Source organism: Struthio camelus, chromosome 1, assembly GCF_040807025.1.
Source record: "Struthio camelus isolate bStrCam1 chromosome 1, bStrCam1.hap1, whole genome shotgun sequence".
NCBI classification, from domain to species: Eukaryota; Metazoa; Chordata; class Aves; order Struthioniformes; family Struthionidae; genus Struthio; species Struthio camelus.
The window spans coordinates 71,934,773-71,956,940 of record NC_090942.1 but is presented as its reverse complement, the minus strand read 5'-3'; the positions used below and the strand labels follow the sequence as shown (position 1 = coordinate 71,956,940).

Here is a 22,168-nt window from a genome sequence, read left to right as displayed (position 1 = left end):
TCATAGTTTTACTATTCAAGTAGTAAATCTGAGTTTATAACAGTTACATTCACTTCTTAGTTTCTACTGAAAGTGGTATAAAAATAAAAAAAAAATATTCTGATGGGACAAAGAAAGAGGCATTTAAGCAACGTATGCTAAAAACAGATACAACCCAGACAAAATCCCAGTCAGACTACAGCCACCTCTGGGACTAGAAGAAGCTCTGTGCTTAGTCTTCAAATCCTCTGGCCTGCATTGTTTTGTAGATGGGACTATGTTTAGCCTTTCAGCAAAAGCTTTCCTTTGATTCCACCTAAGCAGCAAATAAATTGTTTCCCTATGTGGGATTTTTTACCTTTTTCTTGTTGTCTTTTTTAGAAGCATAAAAGAATGAAGTAACCTGCACCAATAGCCCCTTTTGTTTGTCTGCCTTGCTATGGATTACAGAGGATTAGCCCCAGATTTGTATGGTCCTGTATCAGGAACAATTTAGCTTTTTCTTAGTGGAGTTACATATTCCTTAAAAGTAAGAGAACAATCGTGCCTGTTTTATATATTTTTCTCTTGAAAACTCCGTGGATACATTAGCATCTGTTTTTAAAAAAAGTGGAAATTCCAGTATAAAGAGGTTAAGCTTAAATCTCTAGGCTTGCGGCAGCCAAAACTGTACAATTTGAATACTTGCCCATCTATTTTCACTACAGTCTGAATATTGGCACTCCCTGTGAATCTGCAGATTTGTTATCCACATGCCTTGCATTGCACGTGCACCTGAAAAGGAGGTTGCAGCTGGCTCGGGCCAAGGTAACTTGTGCTTGGCACAGCTCCATGGTGGAAGGGAGAGTAGGCGAAAAGTCTCTCTGCTGGGTTTGCCAGACAGTTGTGTAAGTAAGCAAGTCATTTATTGTCTATAAGTCATTCTGCAGGTTCCCAGTATAGAAAATACGTTCAGGCTAGTCTGTAACAAAATAGGGGCAAAATCCTTGGAATATCTTTTTTCTTTTCCCTAAACAGGAGAAGGCTCATGAAAATTCTTCTTCATCTCCTGTGTTACAATGTTCTGATTTCTGTTTGGCAGCATTATTAGCTTCATAAACGTATCAAGAACATTTTATAAATACCCATACCTACTGTACACATCCTGAAGAAAAGCTCCCAACACACAGGTTCTACGTATGTATAGAAGTAAGTACAATTCATTCTTCTGCAAATCTTTCCCTCTCTCTTATTCTTTTGACTTCCCTTTTCTCATCCTCACATTCTATTTTCTTTCCGTGTTCCTGTTTGTTTCTCCTGTTGCTTTTGAATATTTTCTTCCCAAATTAAAAAAAAAAAAGAAAATTACCAGCCCACGTGGTTTTCTGCATGTGTCTTGTGTCCCTTGTTAGAGGGAACTGGAACGGAGGTGGTCTTGGGCTGCTATCCAGGGATGAAGGGGGAGCTGGAAGAGATCTGTTGTGTAAGATTCAGCAACTTTACCACTGCAAACACTAATTGAGAAATGCCTTCCTTCCTCCTTTTCTAAAAGAGTGTTTGGGAAAATTGGTGTCCTTCCTGGAGGAGCAGTCAGGGGCATAGCTCCAGCAGCGACGGCTCTGGCTTCACCTGCCTCTGCAAATGAGTCACTGAGTGTTATAAAAAGCCAGGCCCTGCCAAGTTTCATTTCTTGGAACTGAATGGCAATTTCAGAAGCAGCTGCTCTTTCATTAGTTTATACTTTTTTCCTGTGTGGGTTTCTTGAAGAGGGCCTGGAATCACAGAAACTTTATAGCATAAAGGACCTGTTGCTGCATTTGGATAACTGTGACTCCACCCTGCAAAGGGTTATGTGTTTGGCCTAGATCTGTAAAGATTTACGCGCTTCTTAATTTTGAGTTTCGTGAGGAATCTCGGGGAAACCTGGAAAGGCGACTCAAAGAACGTGATTAAGCAGGTGTGTAAGTCTTTCAGGATTGCCAGTTTCATCCTATCAAAAATCTGCAACCGAGCCTTGGAAATCAGATTAGCTATTTCATGTATTACCTCAAGGGGGGTTCCCTTCATCTGTCTGATGCTGTAAGAGTAATGTTTTCTAGCTTTTCTTGTGAGTCATAAGGGACAGAAATGTCTTTGAAAATGAAGCAAGTGAAAACTTGAGATTCGCAGGGAACAGCCTGATTTCAGGAGTGGAAGCGGCTTACTACCATCAGCATCATAAGGCTCGTGATAAAAATCATGAACGCGGCAAGAGCGCAGAGCGAGAACGTGGGCTACCTGTAAGCACGCCGCCGGTGCCTCTGCCTGGGGCTGCTGCCGTGTGCAGGGTGACAGGCGCGTGTAACTCGGCAGGGCCCGCAGCAAAGTGGGTCCAGACGGACCCAGCAGCAACAGCTGAGAGATTTCATCGGGGACTTCAAGGGGGGAAGGGAAGTTTTGCGCTCTCAGAGCGGGCTCCTTCCGAAGGCGGTTTAAGATACAGCTGCTGCTGCGGGGAAGGATTTAGCTTTGCAGCCGCGGTAGGTTTTGCGTGTGGTGGTGGGGTTGTTAAACGCTGAAGCTCAGTTTTTTTTTTTTAAAAAAAAAAAAGTCACCTATTTCAACCCAGCCCCGGGGAGCTACGCTCAGCCCCTCCGTACTGAGCGACGCCTCGCAAACCTCAGCAAGGAGCGGGAGGTCAGCGGGCTGCCGCTCCGCGGCGGGCACCGCCGGGCGCTGCGCGGGGCCGGGCCGGGGCGGAGGGCCGGCAGGGGGAGCTGCGCTCCGCTCCGCGCCGCGGCTGCTCCGGGGGACCCGCGGTGGCGGCGGCGGCGGCGGCGGCGCCCTGCCCGCGCCGCCCCGGCACTTTGTTCCCGGCGCGGAGCCGCCGCGCTCGCCGCTGCCCCGTTGCCCTGCGGCGGCAGCGGAGCCCCCGCGGAGCCCAGCGCTGCTAGGGTCTCCCCCCCCACTCCCTCCTCCTCCTCCTCCTCCAGCGCGGGAGCTGCGCGGCGCATCGGCGCCCGCCAAGGTAAAAAGGGGCGCACAAAGGCGGCCGGTTCCCCCGGCCCCCCTCTCCGCTTTTTGTTCCGCCTCCCAAAAAACGCCGCCGCCCGAAGAGCTCGGCGTCGGTCGGGACAGGGCCAGCTGCGGGGTATTCACCCCCAGCCGCCGCCGCCAGGTTCAGCTGGGGCGGGGAGAGGGCTGGGCGCCTCCGCGGCTCGCAACTCGCTCGGGGGCTGCGGGGAAACTCCGCGCCGCTGTGCGCGGTGGGTCTGCCCGTGGGACGGGGGGCAGCCTCCTGCCGGAGCCTTTCCCCACCGCGGTGCCTTTCTGTACGTGTATATCTATATGTATTTATATGTATGTGTGTGCGTATATATATACATATATATATATATTTTTTTTTTTCTTTCTTCTCTCACCTCCTTTTGCGGTAAGCGGAGCCGCGGCCGCCGCACCTGCGCGCACCTTGCCCGCAGGCTCCCCGCGGGAGCGCTGCCGGCCGCGGCGCTTCTGGGCGCCGGGCGAGGGTCTCCGCCGGTGGGCAATGCCCGTGGCCGACCCCCCCCCCCCTCCTCCTCACTCACCTTCTGTCAGGTGACTTGGCTTTCTGTCCTTATTGTTCCCCCCCTCCCCCCAGTGCTTAAGCTTTTTGCAAAGATGATGTGAATCGTTCATAGCTGGCAAAGGGCAGCTCTCAGGGTGGGCTAATGCTTTCGTGTGCCTGTGCTTCTTCTGGGCTGTGCCCGGTTGTCTTCCTCTATTCAGCCCTTTCCCACTTTTTCTGATAACTTTCCCTGGCGCTCTTCCTCTTCCCCCTGTCCTCGCCGCAACACGCTCCCTTTCATATTGGCACCAGCGTGCTTAGGGTGACCTGGGCACACAGCGGAAAACAGGTTTGTGGCCTTTGGCTGAGTGATCTAAGGGTGCTCCTGGCCCCCCTGTAACCTGTATGGGGTTGGGTTATAGCTGTGAAGAAGCAGCATGCTGCAGCTTCCATTAACCCCTAGCTTCAAGACAGTTAGTAGCAGGCACAGAAGAAGAATGGAACAAGTTTTGCCTGAAGCATGTTGTTTGCAAATCAACCGCCCCCAAAAACCTCCCCCAAAACCCTGCTTTACCCCAGCTTGTGGCTTTTGAAATCCCCAGAGGCTTAAAGATGCAGCAGGATGACCTGTCGTGCAGTCTATTTTGTTTATGCAAAGTGAAATATTGCGGATAAAAATACTACTTCTCTGTGTTTTTTGCAGAAATATTAACAAAATGATGAATCTCGGGTTTCTTTGCAGCACAGAGCATGTTTTAATTGTGCCTCTCCTTCCTTTTGTCATCAAAAATACGGTTCTCCTCCCTTTCCTATTGACCATCTTTCTTCTCGTTTGTGATTGTGCAACATCTATATGTCAGCTACAAAAACTGCTTACATGGAAAAATATAAAAATGACCATTTTTGTAGTTAGCAAATATGGAAATACAGAATCAGCACCCTGTGACCAGTCTCCTTTTCATGGAATACCAGTGAAATGCAGCAAGCAGGGCCCTATGAGAAGTGGTCCTCTGCTGGGCCATGCCGGGAATGGTTTGGCCCTTTCCTCTCGAGGAGCAATGGGGGACTGCAAGAGCTTCCAAGATGTAAGGGAGATGCAGCTTATCTCATCCTGATGTCTGTGGTGGTAGATTTTTTTTTTTTCTTCTTCTTCTTTTAATGTTGGTAAAGACCTCAGTGTTTAAGTTAAATGTGACTGCCATTGTTTGGGAGCAGTTGCCAGACTCTCTCAGGTCACAGTGAGTGTAGCGTTATTAGCGTACCTGTATCTTCAGGTAGTGAGATAATGTATTCAAAGTGCTATGTAAGCAAACTGCTTCTTGTTTTTGCTGATGGAGGCTATGGAAATATAACTGGCTTTGGACAATATGTGTCACGTAAGTCGTAATGATTTTGCAGTATTGGGTTATGCATTCTCTTTAATTCAGAATAAATGTTTTTGATTGCATGTAATTTAGAAAGCATCCAGAGAATCCCATTAGATTTAAGTGAAGAGAGCTAACGCCCCATGAGTAATAACACGCCATAATGATTAGGTGTTAGGCTATATATAACGATCATAAAGAGTCCAAGGTTCATCTAAAGATACTTAACTTCTATGGTGAAGCACATAAATTGAAAAATTACAAAAGTCTTCTGTTTGGATGGCAGCTGAATTCATGAAATATGCTTGACTTTCCGTCCGTAGTCCAGCTGTAGATGGCAAGTCATTCACGTTAACTACTGAAAGCTTACTAGAACCTAAACATCTGAAGTTGAATAATTGATGCCCTGAGGGCCAAAATAGACTGCATATGTAAGAACTTTTCTCTTCAACTACTGCAGTGGAGTAACAGAAGACTTGAAGTCCGCACAATAAAGACTACCCTAAAAAGTGCTTGCTAACTTCAATTTTGGTGCCTAGTGCTTACTTCTCATATGTGCCTTATTAGAATTTCTGTGTCACATAACTCACCTGTCTTACAGAAGGACTGGTCAAAGATACAAGATTCCCTAAAAGCAGCAGCTTTCAGCCATGCCATACAGAAAAATGGCAGCTTTTGATGTGTGATTCCTCCAAACTTTGGAGTGCAGCAGAACCTCTTCTCTGCTCTGCATGGCCGGTAGCAAGACAGAAAAGAAATATCACACCTAGGAAGTGTGTTGCCTACAGTACAAACAGCACGCGGGTCCCTATCCTGATATGTCGGTCCAGAGAGAATTGCAAAGGTGCTATGTTTGAGTGTATTTTCTGCAGGTAGATAGGCTTGGTTGTCCTGTTTCCTTTAACACCAAGATTTCTTCTTATCTCTTCATTTAAAAACACTTGGTTCTGTGTCTGCTTTGTCCATAGGGATTCAGCGTTTTCATCATTCTTGTTCTGAGCTGAGTTCCCAGCTAAGGAAGCTAATCAGCAGTTTATGACTAGATTGCTTTCAGCTGTTTTTGAAGCCAATGTATTTATTTTGTGGTATGGGGAGCAGCATGATACCTGAAAAGCCCCTTGTGCTGAGGGTAGGGCACTACTTTCTCAATGCCCACTAAAATTGTAAGTCACTAAAAATACCGTTGGTGGCTAAACTAACAGTGCAGTTAAATATTCCTTTTTTTTTCCACTATAAGAATTCAGTATGAGGCTAATTTGTTGTTTTAGGTATTAATTCTTTAGTTTTTACAAGTATTAAAGGCTGTGCGTTACTGGAAATTATTTTGTTGAGGCCCAGAATTAGAGTAACTGCTTTCATTGAGGGCTGTAACTTCTGTCATTTTATCTCGACTGCAGAATCGGACTCTGATTCGTTCATCTGACACACTGGTTTTCTCAGTTTGGTACCTATATTGATTTAACCCTGACACCTAGAAATTTCCTTTTTCCCACCTGGGGTTTCAAGTTAGATGATTGCTGTCATTTGAATTTTACATCTTGCCAGGAACTTCAGCTTTTACGATAGTCATGAGTCACTGCTGGGTTTCTCACTGTCACACACATACGTGAACTGAAGCATTCAGTCATTTCAAGTTCCTTCTAAGTCGGTCACGCTACTCGGGGTGCATGTTGCTAAGTATTTGTCCAACTGTTTGTAAAGTAGACCTCTTGACTTGCTGTAACTGGTAGATTAGAAAAGATGTCTTTTATAGTCTTTTTGTCTTTTAGAGATTGTGTGCGTTTTTCCCTGTTCCCTTGCAATGTTAGTCACAATTTTCTTGAAAAGACCAGGGTGATGTGGGAAGAAGCAACCTTCACATCTGCGTTGTGGGTTTTGTTTTGTTTTTGTAATAGTATGCCATGGCCTCTGAGGGGTCAAAAATTAGTTAAAAATGCAAACACTGTTAGCATTAGTTTTTTTGAGGATCTCTTTTTGTTGAGCTGTGCCCATGAGCCCACAATCACTTACATGTGCCTTTCATTTTATTTGGTAATTAATCTCATATTTTAGTAAAATTTTAAAACATAGGCCAACTAAGGGCCTTGAATGCTGCCAGTTCAACGCTTTCAGCCCTTCCCGTGCTCCCCCCATGCCGCTCTCCATGTAATTAAAGTTACTCGTGCTGGGAATCTCTGCAGGACTGAGATCTAAAGTGGAAATAGCGTATTTCCAATTGCTTTGTTTGCATTTATTACCTCTATCGTTTTCTGAATAGACTCCAGCAAGCTTATGCATTCCGCATAGACAAAGTTAGCGACATCTCTAGCTTCAAAGGTGCCTGATTAGTATTTTACATGGAATTTGTACATCTCACCTTAAGTTGTCCGTGTCTATGGGGGTTTGTGTTGTGTAGCTTTCTAATACTTAACGAGTGTCTTCATCACTAATGGTACGACAGGTAATTCTAGTTGCATTTGTTCTTAAAGCTTAACTCAAGTTAACTTTTTGACCAACTAGAGAAATTGCTATGTTATCTAACAGTGCTTGGGTTGTGAAATGCTGAACCTGTTTCTTAGAATACTGTGAAACCTTTGAGTATTTCAACAGAATATTTAGGAAAAATCTCATTTTTAGAGAGATTTTTTAACAATGAGATCTATTGAATAGGTGTAGGTGTTGCAGGTGTTGAGAAGTTTATCACTACAGTGGGAAAAGGTGGCTCCTCTAAATCAAGATGGAAATTCAGTAATTTAAACAGGCTTTGTGCAGATAAATTGTCCTCCCCCCCAAGGCTTTCTATTTAATGTATTGATTTTACAAAAGGCAGACTTTATCTTTTAAAAAACTCAAAGTGTTAGCATTCATGGATTTTAGGCTAGCACTGCAGGTAAGCACATATATTACTTTTTCAAGCATTCCCTGAGTGTAGAGGAGCTGTATGCAGCTGGCTTAGTTGTGAAGCTTGCGTAAGTGGTTCCTTATTGGAGAGGGAGGGAGAAAAATTTACTGTAGCTCCCAAATGCGTTAAACTTAACCTACTGCAAGAGTATCACCGTGGGCCTTAATGTCTGCAGCTCAGAAATGTTTTAACAGAAAAATAAAGGAATGAGTCATGGGGCTTTGTGTGTATTACTTTCTGATTTCTGCTCCTGCGTGTAAAAGCGTTTTTAAAGATTTTGAGCAAGTAGAAAAGCAGGCATGAGGCTTGCTGCTACTCCCATCAGAGCACCCTTTGCCTCCCTCTCGCCTTCCAGGAGCTGGCTCAAGTGCAAGGAGAGGCTCAAAGTCAGATGTTAGTATATACCTTTTCACCGTTTATTAATAAAATGAGACAGTATTTAATGTACCTCCCAATTTAGCTACGTAAAAACTGGTCTAAAAAAATGAGAAGTACATGAGATGTTCTTTAATATTTACAGATGCATGGTGGGATATAAGATTATCTGTATCAATGTTTTCACTTCGGGTAAAATTTGACATTGCTGCAATTTGTTTGCTCCTAGTGGTTTGTTGTCTTTTGCCTTAAACATCTGAACTCCTGTTAAGGAGTAGTTTCTGTCATTCTGGGGAGGATGAGAGGGTTTAACGTTAGTTCAAACCTCCAAATGTTCTTCTCGTGAAGATTCAAGCCCTTTTCTTAGTTCTGATGTACTCTTGTTCCTCCAGTGCTGCTTCTCTTTTAGCTTCCTCTCATGGTGTGTCTGAGGTGTTGTCTTCTCTATTTCCTGAGTCAAAAATCTCTGGATTTCCAGTGTACTATCTCTAAAATATAATTTGGTCTTGAGAAAAGCGTGTTTTTTTTTCTGTTGTGTTTTCATCTAAACCATAAGCAATTTCACATTTAGTGTTTCAGAGCAATACCTGATTCATACAGGTATTCAGTAAAATTTCAGTGCCTTTAGGAATTCCAGTGTACATCATAAAAATACTTCTGAATGTATGTAGTTCTATTCCATGTGACATATGAATGCGAGACCTTTGTACAAAGAATTGAGACATTACTCTCCTGTTTAGCTCTCGGGGGTAACTCAGAGTACAAATGACGACAATAAACTGAGTCGTTGCTATGAAACTGAGTTACATCATGAGTTCGAGATATCAAGTTGTAGTAAAATACAGATCGATTATCTTTCACGCCATTTTAAAAATGGAAAAGTCAGCCGTTTATAGAGGTGCCTCTAAAGTAATTTACAGCTTTGCACAACATGTCTTGGGAAGCTAGTAAGTACGTTGTATTGCTTTCAGTTGGAGATATAAATACATATAAATTTTATCTTCAGAATTTGATGGCAGGCAGCGTATTTAAATGCACTTTGTTTTCGTCCTCTCATTTTAACGTCATCTCAGGCTTGCTCTTCCCAAAGTGGAATTTCTTATTCTCTGCTCAGCTTCTATGGCTGTTTATTGCTTTGTAATCCTTCCCATGCTCTCACAACCTTAGCGTAATGTTTCATCTCTTCTATTTCCTCCTCTTCCTGTATTTAGGGATAAAGAATTGTCTCAGGGTTAGGGCAGAGGGCTGGAGGGGTGGGAGGGTGGAGTCTGTTCCTACTTTAGCTACCAACTTCTTTATGGCTAATAAATTAGTGTTAAGTGATAATCAGCCTCTTACTGCCTTCTCACAGGGGACAGGACAGAGTGAGAGATCTGTACTTTGTACCTTAGTGTCCTTTACGTAAATAGTCACTGCGTGCCGTACCACTGCTGAGGAGGAAAGGCAGCTTCTCTCTCACAGTCGTGGCTTTCCTTTTCACGTTCCCCAGTACGTGCTCTCATTGCTGCTTCGGTGCTACAGCATAGACACGTTTTGAGCTTTGCCTTCAGCTTTGGGCTCTGTTCCTCTCTCTGCTGTATGTGGGCCCTAGGTTCATTCTTACAGGGTTTTCCTTTCTTGTCTGCTAACTCAAGCCATGGATGTCCGCTACCTTCCATATTTTGGTCCATCCTGCCCTTGAGTCTTGCTATAACTATGTTCCCATTTTAATCTCCTATTTCTCCCTGCTTTTTTTATTTATTACCTAAGTTTTCCCAGCCCTTTTTCTTTTACTTTGTTCTTTGGTACTCGGGAGAGCTCCACTTCCTACCCTTGTGAAATTCACTTCCCACCCGTTCTTCTGGGAGAGCTTTTCCCTTCTCACAAGCGACTTTCTTCACTTGTCCATTTGTGTCCTCAGCCTTTATTCCAGTGTCTTCTGAAAGGTAGTTCCATTGATTTCAGTGGGACAGTCTGTATGTGAAATTAAATGGGTATTCAAGTCTTGGTAGGAATATGGCTTTAGACAGTGAAGTCTTCTCTCAAGGTTTACCACGGTCTATTTTGTCTAGGTAATAATTTAAGCTGATTTCAAACTATTTTAGAGCTCAAGACCTGAACAGGTGGTGTTAGTGTGTCTGTGTATTTGTTTATTTTATATATGAAAGAAGTGTCTGATACACACGCACACACAAACCTGTTCAGTCAGTGGCTTTTACTGAACATGAATGTAAGATGTATTCATAACGTTCTTTAATAAGCAGTGGCATTTGTAGTTTTTATTTCTACTTAGAATTTGCATTTTTTTCTCACTTTTGAAATTAAAGCTAAGTATTGACATTCAAGAAAATGGTATGTTCTTGTGTTTCTTAAATACTGACAGTGCAGGATACAGCCCTGGCAGCAAGTTGCTTTGGAGGCCCAGTCTTGGTGGTAACTGACTGATTTTGCAGCCTAGTGCAGTTTATCTGTCTGGTTTGACTCTTTTGGAGGTGGTTGGACTTCCAAGTTGGAGATTTGGCAGATGAGATGGCGGTACTCGTCCGCTTGGTCCAGCGCGTTGTGTTCCACCGTGGCCGATAGGTAGCTTAGAGCAGCTGGCAGCAGTGAACTGTGTCTTTCCGGGGAAAGTGCACGTTTACTTTTTTTGGAGGAGTCTGATGCTCTGTGCATCAGAGTTTATGTCCCATCAGATTCTCTGAGTATTTTTAAGCTGTGCTTTTATAAATAACTCTAAAAGTTCTTACTGTTCAAGGAAATGTCCATCCCCCCTTTAATCATCTCAAGATCTTGATTTCAGAGACAGCTGTTTTGTCTCTTTGCCTCAGTTTTCCTATTACTATCTGCCTCTCAGGAGTTCTGCGAGGCTTAATTAGCGAATGTTTATACAGCCTTTTGAAGATGTAAAGCACCATATAAATGCTAAGTATTATTATTATTACCACCAGCTGCTTCATTGTAATTGCAGTAATAAAAGTTCCAGTGCTAATGGTTGTATTATCCTTGTTCTAGATATAGGTTGGTTTTCGTGATTGTTAGGACGGTCAGAGTTCTTCCGTCACCATTCTCTCCTGCAGGAAACGAGATGCTCGGAGCGCTTACCAAGGTAGCCCACCCTGAAGTTCGCCTACGGGGTGCCACTCTGCATATTTCCTTTTTCAATCAAGCTTGCATTCCAGAACGTATTTTTTTTTTCATGAAGTCTAGCAAGCTTTGCCCATGGCCTGACCTCATCTGTTCACGCTGTGTCTAGCGCTGCAGTCGCAGGGGAGCAAGTTAAACAATGGGGACATTGAGGGTGGCAGTAAAACCAGCGGTGTAGACCGTGCTGAGGCCCAACATGCGGGAGAGCTGAGGTGAGGCAAGCTGTGCTTGCAGCTGTGAGATCTTCGTGAAAGACTCTTAGCAGTAGTTAAACTCCACAACTGGGAAAGAATAAAATCTCTTCTGAAGTATGACAGTATTTACAAGTCCTGGCGCAAACTGGGAGTGGTCTCTGCTACATAGTGTCTACACTGATTAGAAATGAGCTAGCAGCAGTTGCATTCATGGTGTTTGTATGTAAAAGGAGGATTTTCGGTTATCTTCTGAGGATGATTGATAATTGGTTGTATAGGGAAAGAGACATGTTATAAATCACAATTAGCCTTTAGGGTTTTTTAGGTCTACTTTTATAAAACATCCATGACACAATGCTGAGCTATTTTTATTAATGTTCTTGTGCTTATCTCACATAACCAGCTTGTTAAAAGAGGATATGAACACGTTTTAAGCCTCCGACTTACAAATTGTGAGAAGGAGAAAAGAAGATTGATTCCAAAAGGCTTGAAGGTAGATTCATTTTTCTTTTAGCTAGTAAATAGGGGGGGAGGGGGGGAGGAGTTAAACTGAAGTACTGGTGGGCTGCTCGGTTTTAGCCAGGTACTCTCTAAATCATTAGATTTAGCTCTAGTGTACAGTCTAATTGTAAAACTTTAACCTAAGAGATATAGATATAGGAGAATTCTCTTTCAGTGAATTGATGATTATAACTCCAAGTCCTTTCTGCCTGAAGTAATAAGGGCAAGAAAAAATGAAAAAGTAACAGGGCAACACTGCGGGGTAGCAATTATTTTGCGATGATGTCCTGAGGATCTGAGGGGGTTGCTTGGTCAAGTTAGAAGAAGAATATTGTGCTGCTGGAATGTTGGATAGGACTTAATAGTAATTGTGCTTTGAAGAAAACTTGTCTGTTCTTTTTACTCTAAACATTGCAGATAAGATGGAAAAGTTTGGAAGAACAGAACCCATTCCGTGAGTTCTTCCTGTATTCTTAATTGCTCATTATGAGGTCTTTATTTTAATGTTGTTAGATGTTTCTGGTGTTTTCGTAGGGATTTCTTGCTTGCTAAGTCGAGCCGTCAAACTGCCAATAACAAGTGATCAATTACTAATCATATCTTAATATGTAATACAACACACAACGCTTATTTCAGTTGCTAGGGATGTTTCCTAGTAGCTTTTGGATCAATTCTAATGATGTGCTGTTGAAAGACCGGAATGAATAGTTAATCATTTAACGTGTCAGAGAGATGGTATGAATCTGGATCGTGAGCAGCATGATGTCATAGTGGCTACGCTAAAAGGACCTAAAAAACAGAAATGATGCAACTGGGAGAATTGATTCAGTGCTTCGTGATTATGTGTAAGCAGATTTTCAGACAGCTTTGAACATCACTGAACAGCAAGAAGAAAAGGCAGCAGCCTTTTTCTAGGGAAATCCTATTTTGAAAACAACCATAAAATATACATATGTGAAGTCCTGTTACGTAGAAACAGTAGCTTAAACATATAGAGGCAGGCAAGGTAACCCTTAGGCCCATAGGGAGTTGTCCCAGCTGCTGGGTGGTAGATTCAGAGAATTTGGGAACAAAGCTTGCATATTACTTTAACTTCTCAAAGTGTTTTCAGTAGCAAAGTGGAAGAATTTGCATCGTTGTGGTGAAGCTATTTTCTTTTTATTATGTGAAACTGGTGACATCTTATTTTGAATAAAAGTTTAAAAGAAAAAAAATGTTTTTGAGATCTGTAAAAGAGAGCAGCTATTTTATGCTCCCTGCATACAGCAGTACAGCAGTTTGATAGGAATTTTTTTTTCTGTTATCATGGAGTGTAACATATAGAAGTATAATCGCTATCTTTTGAAGTACAGAAGATCTGCCTAAGGGGCCATCATTTTAAAGTATAATATGAAATGCTGGTTTAATAAGGTTTTCTCCTTGCGCGTTTTAAGTGCAAGAAAATGTGTGTGTCGAAACCTTGCTAATCCTTCATTTGCACAAGGTATTTGGCTCTTTCTCTAACTGTCAAGGAATTAATGGAGTGCTTCAGTGAGATCTTGCATTGCTAGACTGTAATTATTTTTATAAGAGATTCTACCCTGTATTTGATGGTGCTTTATGAATTATCACCATACAATAAATTAAAATTGCCATTGTTAAAACGTGTGAGCAAAGTGATCTGATTCCTATTGTTTGTGTACTCGCTCACTTTCAAAATTAAGTGATTTCCCTTGGACTTCCAGGTCATTCGTACAAATTGGTGAGGTTTGCTGGGTTGTATCGTTTCGTCTGTGCTTGTGATGAGGTGAGCTACGGTGTAGCTGACAAGAAGCAAATGCGTTCATGAGATGACATTTGTTTCCTGTGCTCCCTCCTTTGGCCTTATACTTGGTAATGGAGCAAAAAGATAATGCGTATATGGGACCGCTTAATGAGTTCAGGTCTGTGTCTGAACTGTGGCAGTATGACCTCCAGCAATTATTAAAAGGTAAGGTATTATTAAAGGGCTTTGAATTAAGTTATTCAGAGGAGCGCCTGCAGTGGAGATGTCAGGACAGTGCAAGGGTGCCCAAGCTATTTTAATTGTACTATCCCAGTGCTGGAAACAATTGGGTGCAGTGGCATGGGACCGCAGTCTCAGTGCGCGCTGGCTGAGGGTAGCGGTGCTTGCTGCTGTGGCTCAGCTGCCTCCAGCATCCAGCTTGGACGTGGTGTCCGCACTGCAGAAATCTCTTCCTGGAGTCCTGTATCTGGCTAATGCAGACCATATAAAGGACAATATATATTACTTCCTTTTCAGGCATGTGGACTCAGTGGGATAAGATTTCAATTTCACGATATCTACCTAGGGCTTTCCTTTGGCTTATTATGAACTTTTGCGTTGTGATAACTCCTCCAGATCTTAGTGACTGGAGAATTGTTGTGCTAGGCGCAGAGTTTCAGGAGAGGTTTATTTTTTAAACACAGTGTCTATCTTGCAGTCAGATGATCTGTAAAACGTGTCTAAAGCCACAAAAGATTATTACATCATCTAGTTCGGCCTCCAGAATATATGAAGGACGAGAGTTTCTGCCCTTCAATTTCTGGTAGAAAAATATAAAACAAGATAAGGATGGTTCAGAGGCACCCTTTTTTATCGTCCTTCCTCTGTATCCATGGTAGACATAATAGTTGAAACTGTCTGCCTCTAGCAAAAATTAGTATTTTTATACTAAGTATACTAGCGAACTTTTAGTGGTTCTGTGTTTGAATTGTGAGAATGTCAGATGGCGGTCTTACCCTCTAAATATTGTTGTTTGTTTTATTCAACATATAACAGACACATGGCACGGATTTCCTCTCTCCCCAAGACTGCATAGGTTAAAAGCAGATGATCAGAGAAGCCCTGGGATCCCTTCTCTCTCTCTTTATACAGTCGTGCTTTACTGTATAAACTCAGATCACACTCTGCATAAGAGAAGTATATGGTCGCTCACATTTTTGGCTCACGTGGCAGGCTTTGAGACCCTTGGTTGGAAAACAATCCCTAAGAGTTAGGGGCTCGATGAGAAAAATCCATGGAAGTGTTTGAGGTTCTTGGATACCTTCAACTTAGCACGTTTGAGAAGGTCTAACCCTTTCTAGCTCCCAGACCATGGAAATGGTTTAGCACGGCCACTCAGATGTCCAAATGTGTGCTCTGCTAGTACTCCCAGTAATGACAGCAATAGTGGTATTTGCTCCGTGGTTGTTATCTTGTTCATGACAAGAGTCACTGATTTTTTTTTTTCCAATTATCATTTATTATTTTATTTGTTTACTTCTTGCAGTTTTAGTAAATTGAACCCACAAAGACCGTGTGAAAATGTGCCCACATGCACGCAAAGGAGGAAGATCCTGCCTGGTCTTAAACTCTCCTTCAGAGAGCTTCAGCGCAAGAACTTCTTTATGCATTTTTCTTTATACTCTAGTAGTTTAACAGATGACCCTGCTCCTTATATGCTCACTGTGTCTCCTGCATGGGACTCTTGCTTCCAGCAAAGAATAAATGTTCTGAGGCAGTGTTGTTGCTATAATTATTTCCAAATTACGGGGCCTTCCGTATATTTCCCTATTCTTCCCCTATGGTAGGCAGGTGCCTTCAGGAATCAAATGACCTTAATAACGATGCAGATTTGGAGCTTGGAATCACTTTTGATACAGAAGCTCTTCTCAAAGGCTTTGGGATGATGATATTGCACTCACCAGTTAGAAAACATATTTGACTAATATTCTTAGTCTAAATCTGTGCTCTTCTGTATGAACACATTTCCCCCTAGAGCTTTTACAGACACACAGAATCATTGCTCTGGCAAATAAATAGCAGGGCTTTTCTCCTCTCTCACATTTTCTCTTCTGTGTCTCTAAGAACATAAGCATATAAACTCTGCAAAGACAGGTTTTTCAATTTCTTTCCAGTTCTACAACAGCTGTTTATTTTCTTTTCATCTAGAGCTAGTGTCTTTCCTAGGAAAAGCACAAGTGGTTATATACATATGTCTTCAGGAGTTAATATGTTCCAGGCAATGACACAATTCACGTAATGCGAATCTGACAGAGCATAGGCTCTGCTGTACGGTAGTATTCGAATGTCTGCTGCTTAGGAGAACGTCTTCTCCCCCTTCATTTCTTGGGTGCAGGGAACAGAAATCTTTGGTTTCAAACCTGACTTGCCAATGATTGCCCAAGACCTACCTTGGCCAGTTGGATGTACTCTACAGCCCGTTTGGAAATGATCACTGACGAAGCTCGGCAGTGGTGTTTTTGAAGCAGTTTTACTCAACGAAAGGGAACAGGGTTAATTCGGGATTAAAATCCTGATCCTTTAAATACTCATTTATTCCACTGATAGTAATGGGACAACTTGTCTTTGTCTGCTGCTTAACTTTAAACACTTGTGAGATTAAAGCTTAAAATCTTGTGTTTAAAAAAAGAAAAAATTCTGGTTTTTGCTTTATTAATAGAATCTTAGATCATATAGAAACAACTTAAAACTAATTGTCACTGTTTTGGTTAATTTTTTTTTTTTTTAACCCTCATCTTAGTGGGACTAGTGACTTCTGTTTGAAGCGTGTGCTATTTTAAACAAGCTTTCTGATTTCACAAGCTCTGTGCTGGGCAATGTCGAACTCCAGACACAAAAACAAAACAACCAAGAAAAAAAAAACTGTTTGTCTGAGGTGAGCATTTAAAAAAAATAGTCTCCCGTGTCTGTCTTTAATATTCCTTAGTGTGCCTCTGCAGTCCTCGGAAATTACTCTGTCTCATTACAGCACTGAGGGTACGTACTACGAAGAATTCTTAAAACGCTTGCTATCTTCTTCAGATTGCATAGTACAGAAAGGTTGACAGTGCTGTTCAGCTATATTGCTGGTTCATGTAGATCAACAGTGATTTTACTCTGGTCAGCTGTGGGTTTCAGGTGAAAGTCGGGAATTCAGAAATTGATTTGTGTGCTTATTGACAAAGTAACACGTTTTTGGAGGCTTCCTGTAGCCTGGTGAAATAAACACGAGGATTAACCGCTTTGTTTTTGGGCTGTTCATTTGTAAATGGCAGAGATCGCTTGCATGTAAAGCTGGTTATTCAGCATATCTGCAGCTAATGAATGATATATGGCAGGTCATCTTCAATGTTGTTATTCAGTATTGTCCCCAACAGAATTAAGCAATTTTTGCTGTAAAATTGAGCCAAGCTCTTATTCATTACAGTCAGTCGCAGAGTTCCGGTTGCTTGCTGGGCCAAAGAATCAGCTGTCCTGATTTCCATACAGGTGGTGTCAGTGTAGGTGTATTGGCTGTGGTACGTGATGTGAAGATCAAAAATGGGAAGTGTTGAATGGGGAATGAGCAGAATGGGTTAGCAGTAATGTGTTGGGAATCACTTAAGTATTTTACCTGTGTAAAAGGTTCAATCTGTGACTGTTGTGAGCTGGGAGAGCTTCCAGGGTCCCCTGTCATGGGGCCCTCTAATTTAGAGATTTCCCTTAATTCTTTTTCTAGACTTTTTCCCCATTAAAAGCCAATAGCTAAATGGAAAGTTCATCACTAATTATGAAGCGTGTGTTTTTCATATCATTGGAACAAAAGAAACCCTCTTTGTTTTGGTTTATTTTCACAGTGCCTGTACCTTCTGCTCTGGCTGAAGACCAATAATGTTAGCTATTGTACAGTGAACAACAAAATGACTCTCCCAATGACCCTAGGCAAATAAACCCCCAGCAGTGATATCAGGTGGGGCTATGACTGCAGTAGCTGTTCTGGAGTGCGGAGGTCAGTGCTGCTGCCGCTGCTCCTGCTGCTGGGGAAATGAGAGCTGGTAGCTCTTGCCCCTCTTCTGAAAAGCCCTGGGATTCTTCTGTCATCTTGAGTTCAATCTGCTAAGTCTTGTGAAAACAATAAACTGGCTTGCCTCCAGTAACATGAATTTATCTTGAATTAATAAGAAGTTGTCTTTTCTCACAAAGACAAATGCTTTTGTTTAAAATTGCTTTATCTTCTTGGAGGTTGTAGCATTTTAGCTAACATGTTAAATATAGTTTGTTTGTTTGTTTGTCCCCCCCCCCCCAATAATCCTTTTGCTATCAGGCTCTCTGATCTGCCCTGGATTTTAATGGAGTAATTTAAAAACAGATCTGTATTTTGATGATTTGACTGTGATGCTCTCTCTGAAATCAGTTGCTGTTTGGAGAATGACATCTAAGTCTGCCTGTGTTTCTGCATGACTGGAAACTGTCACTACTCGTTTGAACTTATTAGTGTTGGAAATGGATATGCTGTTTCATCTAAAGCACTAGAATTCAAACTCAAATGTTGGTCCCAAGTGTAAAGTAAGTGGTGATTCTAGTCTTGAGGGTTTGCACAATTAGGGAATAAAGCTGTGTTGCATCTCAGAGGTGTTTGCTGCTTTGCCTACAAGTTGCTAAAAGAAGGTAGTGTCGTTTTGGACAGTTCAGGAAAATACTACACTTGAATAGAGAAGATTAATACAAGGAAGGATACAGTGCTTCATCTGAAGATCATTCCATGGAGGACATTAAATCCTGTTTTTTAAGAGGGACTTGAGTTGGGAATATTCATGCTGGGGAAAGAAAATTGAGCATTTGAGAAATTCAGACTTTTAAGAGTGCAGGTGCAAAGCTCTGTCTGAGAGTTGAGCTTCTGTAATGGCTCTCGAGAGTCCGTGCATACACTAACGGTATTCAGAATGATTTTTGAAAATGCAGACCTTGGGAATGAGGACTGTGTCCCCTGTACCTCGGTAAAGCACTCAGACATGTGAGCACCGCTGGTACACGATGACTTTTCCCATCTAAAAGGAATCTGAGTCAGAACAGCAGAAAGAAACCGAGTCCATAGCCCACTTGGACCGTCCCTTAGTGTAACAGTGCCACTGCTGCTCTTGCCAGGTTCTAGCATGCCAAACCATGTGTTTTTCTTTGTTGGTTATTCTACCACTCTATTATGTCTAAATATATTCCTTGAACAGAGATTGTTTGCCCCTGCCTCTTCCCTCACCCCCATGCCTAATGACAAGCCCAAAGCACCTCTGTTAGATGGAGGTATTTTGATTGACTGCTACCTTCACTATTTGAGTCTGGTAGCGGGTTAAAATGAACAACTGGTGTTTGTGACGCTGGAAAACTGACCTGATGAAGTATGATTTTATTTTAAACTACCCCCACCCCCCAAGTTGTAGACGAGTCTTAATCGTGATATTGTCATGTAGCCGATGCTGGATAGCACCTCTGCAACCTAGGGAGAACATACACTCCAAAATGATGGCATGGTCAGTTAATAGGTAGAGCATAAATGATACAGTTATAAGCTCAGTCTTGTTTTAATCTTTTTCTTTTTCCCTAAACTCAGTGCAGCAATAATACAGTGATCTTTTTTGAAATTCATGGCTAGTAAAGAATCCAAAGGTGACTTTCAAGGCCGTGGTGACTGCTGGCACAAACTAGATGTTACTGATAGATTTACTTGAGACTTCCACACTGCCTCTCAGTATCCCATTTATTTCTCTGTAATAAACTTAAGAATTGTGACCATCTCTCTAACGATCGGCCCTTTTAAAATAGGCTTACAGTTCTGCTAACCTGTAACACATCAGCTTGGAGGCTCTCTTAGCATCTCTTGACAGATGCTAAGATTGGAAGGAAAAGGAAGTTTTGTGACCCTGAAACTTCCTGAAGAAAAAAAGGCTGTTAAGATTCCCTTAAAAATAAATTTAAAACAAAATCAAAAAATTCTGAGCTGATGTTAACAGGAACATCAGCTTTTTTGTTCTATGATGATAACTGGAGATATGTATTTTTTTATGTTTATCCCAAAGAAGGGTAAACTGGCAGCTTTTTTACAACTGCTACCCTTAAGAGTTGCAATTGTATTTGAAGAAATAGTATAGATTTTCATCCATCAGTAAAGAGAAGATGCTTCTGAACAGTAATTAGAATCACTCTGCATGAGATTTGGACAGTAAATAAAAGGAAATGGTGCATGAGTTGGAAAATATATGAGGACTTCCTAAAAGACACAGTATAAATAACCGAGTGGGACTTCTGCAGAAATGCTTATAAAGAAAGCCATTTTTGTTGTAGGGTGTAGTCTGCCGCTCACTGGTTTGGAAGAGGGTGCCATGTCCAATAACAAAACTCATTTCTGTAACACAGTAGGTAGATTTCAGCCCAGATTAAGAGAAAGCTTCCCATATTAAAACACTAATGCTAATTACTGAATGAGAGATCTCTCCCAAGTAAAGCCATGCTTCCTCTATGAACTAGTGACCTAATCTTAAAGGAAGATCTTACCTGATCAGCTTCTGAGCTTGTATTGCGTTAAATATTATCCATTTTTACAATTCTTTTTACTAAATAGCATTTTAAGAGGATGTGCTTTCATCTGAAGGATATGTGCTCTGTGTCTAACTCTTAGTTGATGGGGACCATCCTGTTCTCTCTGGTATCTTTTTCCCAGCTTCTTGGGGTGGGGGGTGGGGGTGGGGGTCTAACTTTTGAATATCTGTCATGCATAGGGTTTTCACTTGACCTCTTGGAAAAACAGAGTTTATCTGATTTTAAATGGAATAATTTTATTTTGCTTTGTTTTTCAGGTGCTTGGAATCATAGTTATCTCATCCATTTTGTTTTCACAATTTTAGTAGTACAGAGCACTGGAAATCTGATTTGTCCTGGTCCTTGAAAGGGAAGTTGCTATGGTAACTGGGCAGCATAGCTCCCATTTGGGGCTTCAGTTAGATGCGCCTATTTCATTTAATTTTCTAGTTCTCTTGAAACGTAAGCAGCAAGTCTCTCAACTCCAATAAAACAATGTCTTTGGTGTATTAAGGAGAAGTATTTCCTCACTCTGCCCCGGGAGTGCGGTTGAGGAGCTGGGCCGTGCCGTCGAACTCGGCGGTGCTCTTTTCCCTCCCTCTGCGTGGCAGCTGCGGTAGGGTGACGTCCCGAAAGCCAGACATGGAGGAGGGACACCCAGCAGTTGGGAAGCAGGGGCTGGATGTGGACATCTTGCAGCTCTGCCTTCCTGCCTCTGAAAGTCTCTATGGGAACAGGGCAGTCGGGACAGCAATTGGGAGCTCCTTCTCAATTTTTTTTCCCCCCCTTTTTGTGCCCTGCTGACAGTAGCTTTTAGCAGTAGGATCTTGTTGGCTCTTCCTTTTTGCAGTAGAAGAGCTAGCAGTTCTTGGTTGCTCCTCTTTCCTTCTGCACCGGCTGCGCTTGCAGGAGCAGAGCCAGGCAGAACCACGTACAGCCTGTGAGCAGGGAGACGGAGCCACAGAAAATTTCTGCTTAACGTATTAATAACTGAGAAAGAGAGAAGGGCATTTTTGCTTCCCCATACTTCAAAAGCAAACAAAATCCCTGCGACTCCCAGCTGGCGTCTGATGCTGTGCTGAGGTGTTGTGTCCTTCTGGAGTGCCTGGCAGGCAAGGGCGCCCTTCTCGGGTAGCGTCCTGGAGTACAAAGTAGTTAGAGCAATTCCTTTTCACCATCCCTTTCCTATAGAAAGGCATTCCTTGCCTATAGAAATAATGGCAGTAAGAGGGACAGTACATATACTGAAAGGAAAGGAGGAAATCTCGATGAATGGTTAGGAACCACTTTGTAAGTACTTTTACATTGCCTAGTGTGATTAATTCCCTCCTCTTTCATTTTCAGGCCTTTTTTTTTTTTTTTTTGAACACTTTAATCTAATATGAGGCTTCATTTTTCCAGTTGTAGGCTTCTTCCATATGCAAGAATGTGACGGCTACTCTTTCTTGTTCTGTGTAAGGTGTTCTCGTATTTAGGTGATATTTTTAACATTTATTTTGTGGTAGGGCAGTAGGCCAACCATGTCGATGCCCCCAAGCGCTCGACAGAGCAAAGCACAGGCCAGATCACAGATTATGGGCTTGGTGCCTCTCTGAGCTTGCAGCTGTATTGAATTGTTTTTTACAATGTAGCTGAGGGGTTTAACGCTATCGGTGAGCCATTTTCAGACAGCAGTAGGTCACACGTGCTGGGGTGCGTCAGGGTGAGCCTGAGGAGAAGCCGGGAGGGATAACATTTTGGTTGGTGCTTGGAGGTACGTTTGGTGTGCAAATCCTGGTGAGATGCACGTGGACTAAGCATGTGACAATACCAAAAATTCTTTGTGGGAATCTTTTTTACTGTGGTTAGTTCCTGCGAGCTTGCTATGTTCAATTTTTACAGGGTATAACTATCTTTTCTAGGTAAACTGGGGCA

The 22,168-nt window shown here is 42.3% G+C and overlaps 1 protein-coding gene across 2 annotated transcripts in view; it reads left to right on the top strand.

Moving 5' to 3' along the window:
- Positions 1 to 2,739: 2,739 nt before the first annotated feature.
- Positions 2,740 to 22,168, top strand: part of EPS8 (EGFR pathway substrate 8, signaling adaptor) — a 139,852-nt gene continuing 120,423 nt past the window's right edge. For both annotated transcript variants that reach the window (XM_068948209.1, XM_068948175.1), the window contains exon 1: positions 2,740 to 2,965. The gene's annotated coding sequence lies outside the window, so the exon portion shown is untranslated. The remainder of the gene's footprint in view (positions 2,966 to 22,168) is intronic.